This window comes from Typopeltis vanoorti, chromosome 11, assembly GCF_054136105.1.
Source record: "Typopeltis vanoorti isolate ZY-2024b chromosome 11, IOZ_Tvanoo_1.0, whole genome shotgun sequence".
NCBI classification, from domain to species: domain Eukaryota; kingdom Metazoa; phylum Arthropoda; class Arachnida; order Uropygi; family Thelyphonidae; genus Typopeltis; species Typopeltis vanoorti.
The window spans coordinates 112,336,658-112,350,809 of NC_143559.1; the positions used below are offsets into that span (position 1 = coordinate 112,336,658).

Consider the following 14,152-nt stretch of genomic DNA (forward strand, 5'->3'; position numbering starts at 1 on the left):
CCCCCCCCCACCCCCCCCCCCCCCCACCCCCCCCCCCCCCCACCCCCCCCCCCCCCCACCCCCCCCCCCCCCCACCCCCCCCCCCCCCCACCCCCCCCCCCCCCCACCCCCCCCCCCCCCCACCCCCCCCCCCCCCCACCCCCCCCCCCCCCCACCCCCCCCCCCCCCCACCCCCCCCCCCCCCCACCCCCCCCCCCCCCCACCCCCCCCCCCCCCCACCCCCCCCCCCCCCCACCCCCCCCCCCCCCCACCCCCCCCCCCCCCCACCCCCCCCCCCCCCCACCCCCCCCCCCCCCCACCCCCCCCCCCCCCCACCCCCCCCCCCCCCCACCCCCCCCCCCCCCCACCCCCCCCCCCCCCCACCCCCCCCCCCCCCCACCCCCCCCCCCCCCCACCCCCCCCCCCCCCCACCCCCCCCCCCCCCCACCCCCCCCCCCCCCAAAACTCTGATTTCTAACTGTGCCTAACATCGGAAGGCAGGTGAAAGGTTCAGAATGTTTTAATAATCCCTGGGAGTGTAAGAAATGAGTGAGGAAACAGGCATAGTACAGATGTAACACTCCTATATAAAAATAACAATTAATAACATATAAAGTACCAAAAGCATTATTACATAATGTCATGAAAAAATCATGCTACTTTTTACTCATAATCATACTCACTGCATATGAAAATCTACTTATACCATCTAAACCAAGGATGAGATACCTTGAAGCTTTCAGTTTGCGATGTAGTATGTGATTTATTTTTGTATGTATTTAGACAAGTACGTGGTATGTGATTTTGTGAATCACATACCACATACTTGTCTAAATACATACAAATTCAGATATGATTTTAATAATTTAGTTAGCACAGACTTGTAGATGAGAAAACCAATTCCAACTTCTTTACCAAAAGAAAAATCTTTCTTGAAATGGCAAAAATAAGTGACAAGAAAAACGTGGAGAACCAGTTGAAAAATTTGGATGTGAAGATGAAGGCATTGACTGAAGTCATCAAACAGGCCATGCCAGGCCTAAATCCTTGATTTAGGCCTGGCATGGCCTGTTCCGGCCTAAGAAGTCATCGTTGAATCGTTTAAGAGGACGTCCTGGTTTTCTTTTTCCTAATGGCTTGTTTTGGTAATCTTTCTGTTTTCATTCTTTGAACGTGTTCCATTTATTTATGTTTATATTTTTTAATTTTTTCTATTACTGGTTCTTGGTTTAATTCTTTCATAATATCTTCGTTTCTTTTGTGATCAAATAGGGTGTACTTTGCAGTTTTTCTCATAAACTTCATTTCTGCTGTTGTTAATCTTTGTTTGTCTTTTTGTTTTATCGTCCAGATTTCGCTTCCATACATTAAGACTGGTAGGGCTAATGTATTGTATACTTTTAGCCTGGTTTGTTTTTAAACTAAGTTCGGTTTAAATATAGAGTTAATTACACCTGTTATTTTTAAATATTTTGCAATTTTTACATTTATATCTTTTTTTTTTCATATGTGTTCATACATCCTAGATAGTTAAATGAAGTCACCTGTTCTAAGATCTTGTTATCTATTACTATTTTAGTTCTTGCTAGATCTTGTCCTTCAAAGGCCATAGTTTTTGATTTTTCTGTTGATATTATCATACCATAATCTTTTGGATATCTCATTTAGATCTAAAATAGCTTTCTGTAAGTTATCTTCAGAATTTGTAATTATTATCTGGTCGTCGGCAAAGAGGAGAGTGTTTAAGTTAACTGTAGGAGAAAGTTTAATTCCTTGATGTAAATTTTTATTCCATTTTATTATTATTTCATTTAAGTAGACATTAAAAAGAGTTGCTGAGAGGGGACATCCCTGTCGGACCCCTTGGTTTATCTCTCTCGTATACGATAGCTCGTGATTTAATCTTATTTGTATTTGATTATTTTCATATATACTTGTGATAGCTTTTAGGATATTATTTGGTATTTGTCTTTCTTTTAATATGTTAAATAATATGTTTCTTTTAACTTTGTCAAATGCTTTTTCAAAGTCAATAAATGCAATATGTGTTTCTAAATTGTATTATCTTCTTTTCTCTAATATTAATTTTAGGCAAAAGACCAAGTCTATACATGATCATCCTTTTCTAAATCCATTCTGTACTTCTAAAATAAAGTTTTCGGAATATTTCATTAGTTTGTTATTTAAGATTCTGCTATATATTTTGTAACAGGAATTTAGTATACTGATACCTCTATAGTTTTTAGGGTCATCTCTATTAGCTTTTTTAAAGATGGAATCACAATTGCTTTTTTCCATTCTATTGGGGGGGGGGGGATACTAGTTGAGTAAATTTTATTTAAAAATAATAAGTCTTTCTTTTAATCTTGTTCCTACGTATTTAAATATTCTGAACCTAGCTTATCTTCTCCAGGTGATTTTCCATTTCTTGTTTCTTTCAGGATGATTTCTAATTCTTCTTTAGTTATTTCCTTTTCATTTTCGTTAATTGTTTGCCAGTTGTCTTTTTTAAAATATTTGTCTGTCCACAGTTCTGTGTAGTAATTTAGAAATTCTTCTAATTTCAATTCAGTGTTTAATTTTATGTTTTCTTTGGTATCTGCATTTAAGTGTTTCAAAATCTTATACACATTGGGTCTTATTTTATATAAATCATGTTCTAAATTAGGAACAAATTTATTCCATGATTCTCTAAGTCTTTTTCTGACTTCTCTTTTAGCTATGGCTCCTATTCTTTTATATTTTATTTCATCTTTTACTGCTTAACCATTTGTGATATGCTTCTTTTTTTCTTTTTGATTATTTCATTGATTGTATCATCCCAGATCTTCAGTTTTTTTTCTTTTATTGAATTTTTTGGTCTTTCCTAAGCTTTCATTTGCTGCTGCATTTAGTATCGTTTTTATATTAAGCCATTCTATTTCTATTTCTTCATTTTGTTTTATTTTGTCTAGATATTGGTTATATCTAGACATAATATGTGTATTATATTTTGTCGTTTCTATTTTTGTTTTGCCTTTTCCATTCCAGGGTTATTTCCCATAGATTCAATCTGATTATCTTTTTCTGTCAGCTTACAAGTAGGATTATGTTCTCCATGTCAGGGGACTAGCCTGACGATGAAATAGTTCAGTGGTAGGGCTGCTACCTTTAGGCTTGTGAACTAGTCTTCTTCTGAATTTAAACCCATAGGAGGAATAGGATATATTGAAGGGGAAAGAGTAGATTATAGAAGAATTATAGTAAGGTTTATAGAGAGGGCATAGTTGTAAGACCAGAAATGAAAAGATCCCATGGCCCTCGAGTACTCTAATAGTACTCTAATAGGTTATAAAATAAGAAGAGTTGGCTGATAAGGTCTTATAGGAAAGATTAAAGTAAGTGGATCTTCCTCAAAGTAGAAGAAGGAGAGGATAGATCCAGCTAGGGGTCCATGGGAGTGCCGCTTTCCTTACAATCAAGATGATTGCCCCTTATGGCCCTGTTGGTCCATGAGTCCTTATTCAGTATATTCGGCCCACCCCACCATATATATATATACGCATGCACGCACAAGCAAACACACACGGTGGGCTCCCCCATCCGCCACCCAGGGGACGCACTCTCTAGGGGTTACAGGGTCCCCCCGAGAGATTGACTGAAGTCTATGATTGAATTTATTCTTTCAAAACTCAATGCTTAATTTTTATATATATATATATATATAATCAACCAATTATATATATATATATATATATAATTTATATGTGGTGATGAGCTTGAGAGACGCATTGTTGAATCAAAAGAAATAGTTCTGGACCCTTCACAAATGAACAGTAATCTTAGCTACAGTTTACCTGATTCCCATAGCGCAGTGATCCAGTAATGGCGCTCTAAAATGAATTGTCACTCTCTTTCAACTCGCAAATACTGCCACGTGATCACTAGTTCAAATATGACTGTTGCAATTCTTTCCTGTGGAACTGAGATGTCCATGTTTTTTACCTTGTTAGTTTTTTAGTTTTTTGTGTTATTTCTTTCACACCTGAAGAAGTCGGGGTACCGATGAAACTAGTCGTGGTTCATTAAAGCTTTTTGCTATATTTCTCGGGTTTTTTAGTCAGTATATTATTTATTTTGAAATATATATATATATATATATATATATACTAAAACTAGATACTAAAAATCACAAATTTAAGTTCAGATTGTCTCTAATCCATTGGACTGTGTCCATGATAGCCTGGAACAGGTCCATCAATTGCCCTTAAAATTGACGCAAGCCACACTTATACATCATGGTAGCACATCTGGCAGGGCCTGTCCTCAGGTGGTTGAGTGTGCACCATTGTTATCTAGGCAGGTCAAAGCCAGGGGCCTCTGTTGTGGGATCTGTAATGAGGTGTCCATTTTTTATTGTTGAAGTAAGCCAGTGATTCTTCCATTTAGTTTCAGGAGAATATGTATCTGGTTGCTGAGTTTTCCAGATCGGGTTGCAGGACTTTAAGCAAATAGGTGATAGATTTTGGAGGTCCTCATGGATGGGTAAGGTGTTATTTCCCATACATTTTATCCACTCTCTGTTAGTGGCAGCTTTCCTCCTTATGTCTGGTGGCATGATGTTAGAGTGTCACTTGTTGGTAGCCATTCAACAAGTGTAGACTTTATGCAACCTGTGATAATTCTCTGGTATCTTTAAGTTGCACATCGACCTTGCTGACATAGTGACTTGAATACCACACTGGAGCACAGTATTATGCACAAGAGTACACCAGGGCATGGGCAGCAGATTCTAAAGTGTTGGCTCCTGCCACCCCCCCCCAACCCAAACGCACAAGCTTCCTGATGATATTATTCCTAGTTTTTAGCTTTTCGCAGACATTTTCCAGGTGTTTTCTGAAGGTTAAAGAGCAATCTAAGGTGAGATATTTTGGGTTAGGGTTGTGCTTCAAAGTTTGTCCTTTGAATGAGACCTTCAGCTGTTTATCAGCTTGATGATTGTTCAAGTGAAATGCATGAACGTATCCTACAAGTCTGGTGTAGGATATCTATTTTAAAATTCAGATAACTCAAAAAATGAAATAAAAAAAATGAATTGAATTCACAGTTAAGAAGTTATGTGTGTGGTCTGAAAAGTTCTCGGCCTCGACCATAGATGGCAACACTATCGACAAGATTTATTTTTTCGAAGTTGTTGCATCTGTCATAAGCATCCATGTGAAATTGCAAATCATGCAATTTCACATGAACCTGAGAATGAACCACATTCTCAGGCAAGGCATTCCAATCATTCACAACTCTGCACGAAAAAACCTGCCTCTCACTCCCCTACTCACACCCTCTTTATACAGTTTCCAGGGATGACCTCTGGTTCTCTCCTGATCTCCCACTATTCTCTGTAAAACTTCTCCAACATTGGCCATCCTATAACAACCCCTTACCAACTTGTAGGTCTCTATCATATCTCCCCTCTTCCTCCTGTCCACCAGACTCTGCAAATTACATCTTCTCAATCTTTCCTCATACTCAACATTCCAGAGGTCAGAAACTACCTTAGTCAGTCTCCTTTGGACCCTTTCCTACATCTCTCCATCCTTCTGAAAACCAGGTGACCAAATCTGGGCACAATAGTCCATGTGTGGCCTAATCAAAGCCTTATACAATGGAACAAGAATCTCCCTACTTCTACATGTCAGTGTCCTCCGCATCATTCCCAGAAGCCTTTGCGTTGTCTTCCCAATTTTGGCGATGTGTCCCCTAAATTTTAGATCCTTATCCACCATCACCAGCAAATCTCTTATTTCCTCTATCTCCAACAATATATTCTCACCAAGCATAAATTCTGCATCCCATCTTTGTTTTCTAAATTTTAAAACCTTACATTTTGCTACATTGAACTCACATCCCCATTTCCGTGCCCAATCACTCAATCTATTCAAGTCTTCCTGTAAGGGCACAACATCTTCACTGCACTTCATGGTTCGTCTCAACTTTGCATCATCTGCAAACAACTGAATATCTCCATCCAAATCTTCACCTATATCATTAATATACAAGTTAAACAGCAATGGACCCAAAACAGACCCCTGAGGCACTCCACTGGTGACTTTCCTTTTCCTGGATATCGCTCCCCCATACCAACTTGTTGATACCTATCAGATAGCCAGTCTCCAATCCAATGCACCAATCTAATATCCAACCCATCTGCTCTAGTTTGACTGTCAACCTATCATGAGGTACTCTATCAAAAGCCTTTGCGAAATCCAAGTATATTACTGTGTATCCTTTTCCTCTGTCCAAGGAAGCAGTCACTTTATTGTAATAAGTAAGTAGATTACTAAAACATGACCTCCCTTTAGCAAATCCATGCTGTCCATTAAAGATAATACCATTGCCATTATCTTTAATGGCAATGGAATTAACCGAACTCTGGATTCTAGTTCTCACAAGCTTCTCCAACTTAACCACAACACCTGACACATGGATAGGCCTATAGTTTGATGCTTGCGTTCGATCACCTCCTTTATGAAGTGGCACGATCTTACCAAAAATATCTTGAATGATAAATCAGATAACGCATGTGTTATTCAAAATATATTTCTTAGTCATTTCTATAATGGAAGTTATGGCAATAATACATTCATGCAAAACAGCTGCCGTACTGCAAAACCAACAAAAGTAACCTAACTCTATAAATTACTTCCTATTTAACCGGCCTGGTTGACCGAGTGGTTAGTGTATCCACTCTCCAGCCAAAGGGCTGCAGGTTTAAATCCCACTGTGGGCATGGATGTTTGTGATTGTCTGCGAAAATACTAGTGGTGGTGGTGGGCAGTAGATGGCACTGGTGTAGATGATGATGGTAGTTGCAGTTCGTTGCAGTTGGTGGATTGAGTGGTGGAGACGGAGAGCTTCGAGTAAGTGTCCTCAAAGTAAGTGTCCAAAGACTCATCGAGTCTTTGGACTACCTGGAGGTGTCAAGTAATAATAATAATACCACAACTCCTTAATTAATGTCTGAATGTTAAATAAAAGTAGAAAAGAATGCTAACTTCATCCTCTTACTTTAACAATGAAATATGATGCAGCAACTAAGCAAGATATAGAACTGTAAAGAACAAAAGTAGTGAAAAGCAGAGAAATAGTTGATCAATGAGATGGCAATAAATTTAAGCTCAATATAAGATATTTGGGACAACTATTGGCAGATCTACTTAGATGCAGCCTTTAAGGATTGGAAAAGGCAATGGTATGGTACATCCATGGGAGAACAAATCTTAGATTCTCTTCTTTTTGCTGGTGATCAGGTGATGCTTGCACAGGACAAGAAGGATGCAGAATACCGGGTGAGAAAATTGTTGGATACATGAAAGTGATGGTGCAACAGTTCTTGAGTTGGAGGAAGGAATCATAATATCAGTGGATGCCTTTACGTGTGTGGATAAACTTTTAACATGTAAACAAGAAAAATTAATATTATTTTATTTACGTATACTTCAGCCTGAAACTAACAAGTGTTTCTACACTATTTATGGCTTATTAGCTTCAAGCCAAAATATTTGTAAATAATAAAACCTGTTCGAGTATCTGGGTTCTACAATGAATAAGTCTGGTGTAGGATATCTATTTTAAAATTCAGATAACTCACAAAATGAGATAAAAAAATGAATTGAATTCACAGTTAAGAAGTTATGTGGGGTGCTTAAGGTAGGGGTGCTTAAGGGTCAAAGCTGTATAACTGAGAGGAGACCTCCACATAGCCTTTAAAGGAATGCGGAGAACCGACCAGGGCTTCTGACCTAATGTCCAATCCTCACCTTCTCGTGGTGCACCCTGTTGGGTATCTACTTTGATACTGAACGAACGAGGATGGGCTGGCAATTTGGGATTTAGCCGACCAAATTGTATTCTTATTGGTTAAACCAAAATAAAAAATGATGGTACAACATGACAAAATTTCATGCCGGCTGGGGCGTCGCCCGGTTAAACAAGGCCCCCGTTGTTTTTGCCAGGGAACCAGGGCGAACAAGCGAAAAGTCAGCTACTGGAACAAATCTGAAAACAAACCCCAACTCAACATCACCAGAGTTAAAGATCGGTACTATCAACGTAAGAAGCCTGAATGGCAAAGAAATGGAGCTAGCTGAGGAATTAGATAAGTACCAGATCGACATAATAGGGGTGACTGAAACAAAAAAGACCAAAACTGGTGAGATCTTTCTGAGCAATAAATACAAAATGTTATATTCAGGCAATAACAATCAAGGAAAAGAAGGAGTAGCCATAGTATTCAACACAAAATACGAGGCTAATCTTCTTGAATGGCAGTCAGTCTCAAGTAGAGTAATGTGGGCAAATATGAGAATGGGGAACTGGACAATGAGACTTATTTGTGCCTATGGTCCCACAGAAGGCTCTACTAAGGTAGAAGTGGAGGAATTTTTTGAGGCTTTAGAAAAAGCAACTGACACAATGAAAAAGGAAAAGTTGGTCCTTGTTGGGGATCTAAATAGTAGAGTAGGAAATGATTGTGAGACATACAAAAATATTTTGGGAAAATTTGGAGAAAAGAGCAAAGCTAATAATAATGGCAAATATCTGTTGGATTTCTGCTCAGGACATGGACTGGTTATTACTAACACCATGTTCCAACATAAAAATGTGCACAAATTCACATGGAGAGAAGAGGCTAGGAATAAGAAAAGTCTCATTGACTATGTTATTGTTGATAGTGATGTTTCCTCCCTGGTGCAGGACACCAGAGTGTACAGAGGATTTGAAATTGGAAGTGATCACTATTTAGTCTTGAGCAGGATAAAATTGAATTTCATATTGAAAAGAATAACATGTAAGAAAGTTTTAAAGCGAATAAAAGTTGAGCAGCTCTCAGATGTAAACTGTAGACTAAAATACAGAAATATTATTGAAAAGAAAATGAAAGAGTTTGAGAACAGGAATCAAACCTTGGAGATTCAGTGGCAAACTCTGAAGGAAACATTGATTGATTCTGCCAGAGAGGCATGTGGTGAGGTTGTGTGCAAAGATAAAAAAATCAGAACTCCCTGGTGGACACAGGAAGTTAAAGAGGCAGTGAAGGAAAAGAAGAAAGCATATCAAAAGTTCCTGGCAAATAAGTCAGCTTTTACTCTTACAGAATACAGAGACAAATGTAAGAAAGCTAAACATTGTGTAAAACTAGCTAAACAAAAGTCATGGGAGGACTTTGGCAAGAATATAGAAAATAAATATCAAGAAGGTGGCAAAATATTCTGGAGGTTGTTGAAGAAGCTTAGGAATGGAGGAAAGAGTGCTGTAAAAGGAATTAGAGATGATAAAGGTGAAATGAAAACAGGAGAAAAAGATATCCTTGAAGTATGGAGTAATTACTTTGAAAAACTGCTAAATGAAACAAGCAGTGATGACAGCACAGTGATAATAAACACTGACCAGGCATGCAGTCAGGAATACATATCCATACTTGAAGTAGAAAAAGCCATCAAAGGCTTGAAATGTGGAAAGGCAGCAGGAGTAGATGATATTCGACCAGAAATGCTGAAGTATGGTGGTATAAGAGTCTTACAGTGGCTGCACTGCATAGTTCAGAAAGCCTGGACAGAGGGACGAATTCCCGATGATTGGAGTAGAGCTCTCATAGTACCCATATATAAAAAGGGAAATAAAACTGAATGTGAGAATTACAGAGGTATTTCCCTACTGAGTGTTCCTGGCAAGATCTATGCAAGTATACTTGAGAAACGGTTGAGAAGAATTGTGGAAGAAAAGCTTGGTGAAGAACAAGCTGGATTCAGGCCAAATAGAGGCTGTCAGGATCAGATCTTCACTTTACGACAAATAATCGAGAAAGCATGGGAATATAACAAAGATCTGTATTTAAGTTTTGTTGATTTGGAAAAGGCATATGACAAGGTGCCAAGAGAGAAGCTATTCAATACGCTGCAGTTATATGGTGTCAATGGGGCATTATATCAAGCAGTACTTAGTCTGTATTTGAGTTGTGAGTCAGCAGTTAGAATTGAAGGAAGTACAGGAAGATGGTTTAATGTTAAATCTGGTGTGAGACAAGGATGTACATTATCCCCTCTGTTATTCATTATCTATATGGATCACATTATGAAGGAATGTGGTATTAAACCTGATATCAAAATTGGAGATGTTAATGTCAGCTCTTTGCTTTATGCGGATGATGTTATACTTCTAAATAAATCCGCTACAAGTCTGCAAGATTCTCTGACAAAATTGAATAGCTGTTGTAATAGATATGGTATGAAGGTGAGCAATAAAAAGACAAAGATAATGAAAATAGGCAGAATCATTGAAAATGTCAACTGTGTTGTGAATGGAGAACCTGTGGAACAAGTAAAACATTTTAGCTACTTAGGCACAATTTTTACTGAAGATGGTAAACTAAATATAGAAATAGACAACAGAATCAGCAAAGCTGGTATCGTGGGAAGTCAGTTGAATAAATTCATATGGAATAAGAAAGAAATTAGTCGGAACACTAAATTAGCTGTATACAAAACTGTGTTCAAACCAATTTTAACTTATGGATCTGAGAGCTGGGTCAGAAGTAAAACACTTGACCAAAGACTAGAGACCGCAGATATGAGAGTCCTGAGAAAGATTAGAGGCGTGAACAGATGGCATCAATGGCAATATCATATTAAAAATGAGGATATTAGGAAAGAACTTGACATTGTCAGCATCCAGGAATGCGTTAGCAGAGCTAATCTCAGATGGTATGGTCACCTAAATAGAATGGGAGAGGAAAGATTAGCAAAACAAGTGTTCTCTGCCAGGTTGGCAGGAAAACGACCCAGAGGAAGACCAAGATATAGGTGGATTGATACGGTACAAAGTGCCTTAGACGATAGAAATATAAGATCTGATAATGTTGGAGTCTTGACAAGTAACAGACTGATTTGGAGGAAAATTGTAGATAGGAAGTTAGTAATGATGTAATTTTTTCATGTAGTACTGTCATATCCTGTACACCCCTTGAGGGTACATGGCAGGAATTTGATGATGATGAAGTTATGTGGGTGGTCTGAAAAGTTCTCGGCCTCGACCATAGATGGCAACACTATCGACAAGATTTATTTTTTCGAAGTTGTTGCATCTGTCATAAGCATCCATGTGAAATTGCAAGTCATTCTATCAAGTAGTTTGTTTTATACAGCTGTCTGAAGCAAAAGTGTTGTCTGTATCCCTTGAATTGGATAAAATTGAGTATTGTGCAGTTATAAAATTCTTTGTAAAAGAAGGTTTAATGGCAAAAGAACTTCATTCGAAGTTCATAAAAGTTTATGGGCACTCTTCTCCTTTGTTTTCGACAATTAAGAAATAGGCTGCCAAGTTTAAATGTGGCCGTACCAGCCTTGAGGATGATCCATGTGAAGGATGTCCAAACAGTGTAACAACACCAGAAATCATTGATCAAGTGCATGATATGATATTGGATGACCAGCCAGTCAAAGTGCATAAAATTGCTGAGACTATAGGCATTTCAAAAGAACATGTGGGATATATTTTGCATGAAGAATTGCAAATGAAAAAGCTTTGCGCAAGATGGGTGCCACGCTTGCTCACAGCAGATCAAAAATGCACTCGAATGAAAATCGCTGAACAGTACTCAGAGCATTTTAATAAGAATAAAACTGATTTTGTGCATTGATTTATTACTATGGATGAGACTTGGATTCACCATTACACACCAGAATCTAGACAGCAGTCAAAACAGTGGACAGAAGCCAGTTGTTCAGCGCCAAAGAAGACAAAGTTGGTTCTATCAGCAGGAAATGTCATGGCATCGGTGTTTTGGGATGCTAAAGGCATTTTATTTATTAATTATCTTTAAAAGGGAAAAACAATAACTAGGGAATATTATTCCAATCTTTTGACCAGACTAGATGAAAAAATTCATGAGAAAAGACCCAGTTTGCAGAAGAAAAAAATCATCTTTCATCAGGACAATGCACCTGCCCACAATGGTGTTTTGGCAATGGGAAAATTAAGAGACCTGCACTATGAATTGTTGGAACATCCACCCTGTTCCCCAGATTTGGCTCCCTCTGACTTCTATCTCTTCCTCGCTGGTCAGCATTTTTCTTCGAATCAAGAGGTGATTGCAACTGTAGAGGATTATTTTTCAGATCTTACTGAGAACCACTACAGGGACAGGATAATGGCATTGGAGCATTGCTAGAATAAATGCCTTAAGAGAGATTATTTTGAAAAATAAAAATAATTTTGAAATTATAAATTTGTTTTTTCATTGTTAGGCCGAGAACCTTTCAGACCACCCTCATAATAATATGGCATCATTTTATAAAGTTATTTAGATGGATGTTCAAGCAAGACTTTTGAGATGTTATTTTTATTTCTGATTACTGAGATCTTGCTTAGATTTAAAATAAATTTATTTAAATCAGATATTACAGTGTAATTATCATTTTGTATTATCCATCACTTTTTGAAATGTTGGGGTTTATATCAAAACAAAAAAATTTGTTATATCGTAACTTAGAAGAGAAACCAAAATGACTGCTATATGCATGTTTTGAAAGTGATTAAATAAACTTACTTTGGTGCACAAACCTTATGAACCAAAAAAATGTTATAAATTCTGCTTGTTTCATTATGAAATTATAATTAAATAATTTTCCTGCACTACAAAATAGTACTTCATTGCCATTTAAAGCATGATGTTATAACCAGTAATGGTAGTGTATAATGGTGGACTGGAGACAAAGTTGCTCTACTCTACTTGTGCAAACATGTGCAGAAGAGAACATTAACATCACTAAATGTTCAACTGTTTAGAATGAAGAAATAATACAATAGTAGAAGGAAAATTGTGATTTTTTTTTCTGTATCTTCAATATATGAAGACTGAAGATACAGAAATTAAAACAAAGATTAGAAATGGAAGACAGAGAGGAAATTTTTTTAAAAAGAGATTAAAGTTCATCGTAGGTCCATATTATTCTATATGGACGTATTAGTCCATATAGAATTTATTTTCAGCGAAAATTCACTTATGCTACTTTTTTTATATAGGAAGCTGTTTGAATTCCTGTGTGAATTCAAAAAAGAATGAGCATTCTGTAGGAATGAGAAAACTAAAATTTCAGAAGTTTTGTCCATTAAGGATGATAACTGTTGGCTTATGCAAGTGGAGGTGGCAGTGTAGAAAAAGTTATTTCAATTGTGATCTGAAGAATATACATTAAGTTTAATATATATATATATATATATATATATATTATTGTTCATAATTTACTCAGTAGATAATGTTATAAAATTGAATTTGAATGACTATATACCGAGAATGAAAAGTTTAATGTTAAGATATGACTAGTTTCTTTGAATAAATCAACTTCTTCAGGTATCACAGGGGCAAAGAATTAAATAAAAAATAACAGAGACATGATAAATTACATTAACAGATCTAGTAAAAAACACAAAAGTACATTTTAAAACAGGAATGCGTGCTTGAGTTCCAATAAGTTGACTACGTGCGTGAGCTGTCACGAGTGTGCTAGTACTCGTGACAGCTCGCTATATATATATATATATATTAAGCTTATTAACTAACCACTCGGCCAACCAGCAGGCTGGCTTAACATATAATACACTAAGCTGGACTGGTTGGCCGAGTGGTTAGCATATCCACTCTCCAGCTAAATTCGAATCCCACCGTGTGGATATTTGTGATTGTCTGTGAAAATACTAGTGGTAGTAATGGTTGGTGGTATATGACATTGATGTAGTTGTTTGTTGTAGCTGGTGGAGACAGAGAGAGATGTAGAGTAGGTGCCCTCCCTTGATGAGTCCTTGGACTCCCTGGATGTGTCATGTAATAATAATAAAATTTGTGTTCGTTTTGTAAATTAAAGATTTTTTCATTTGGTTATAAAGATGTTTGAAGATTTTTATGTGTGATATCCTGGAATATGAATCTATATTTTGAAGTTAAGAGTAAACCACTCAAAATTTAGGGAGGAATTCATCATCATCATCAAATCAAATTCTTGCCATGTACCCTCAAGGGGTGTACAGGATATGATAGTACTACATGAAAAATTTACATCATTACTAACTTCCTATCTACAATTTTCCTCAGAATCATTCTGTTACTTCTCAAGACTCCAACATTATCAAATCTTATATT

At 37.5% G+C, this 14,152-nt stretch overlaps 1 long non-coding RNA gene across 2 annotated transcripts in view; it reads right to left on the reverse strand.

Annotated features, from left to right (window-relative positions):
- Positions 1–441: 441 nt before the first annotated feature.
- LOC150101949 (uncharacterized) overlaps positions 442–14,152 on the reverse strand; it is a 39,814-nt gene continuing 26,103 nt past the window's right edge. For both annotated transcript variants that reach the window (XR_016549067.1, XR_016549066.1), the window contains exon 3: positions 442–562. This is a non-coding gene — a long non-coding RNA (uncharacterized LOC150101949). The remainder of the gene's footprint in view (positions 563–14,152) is intronic.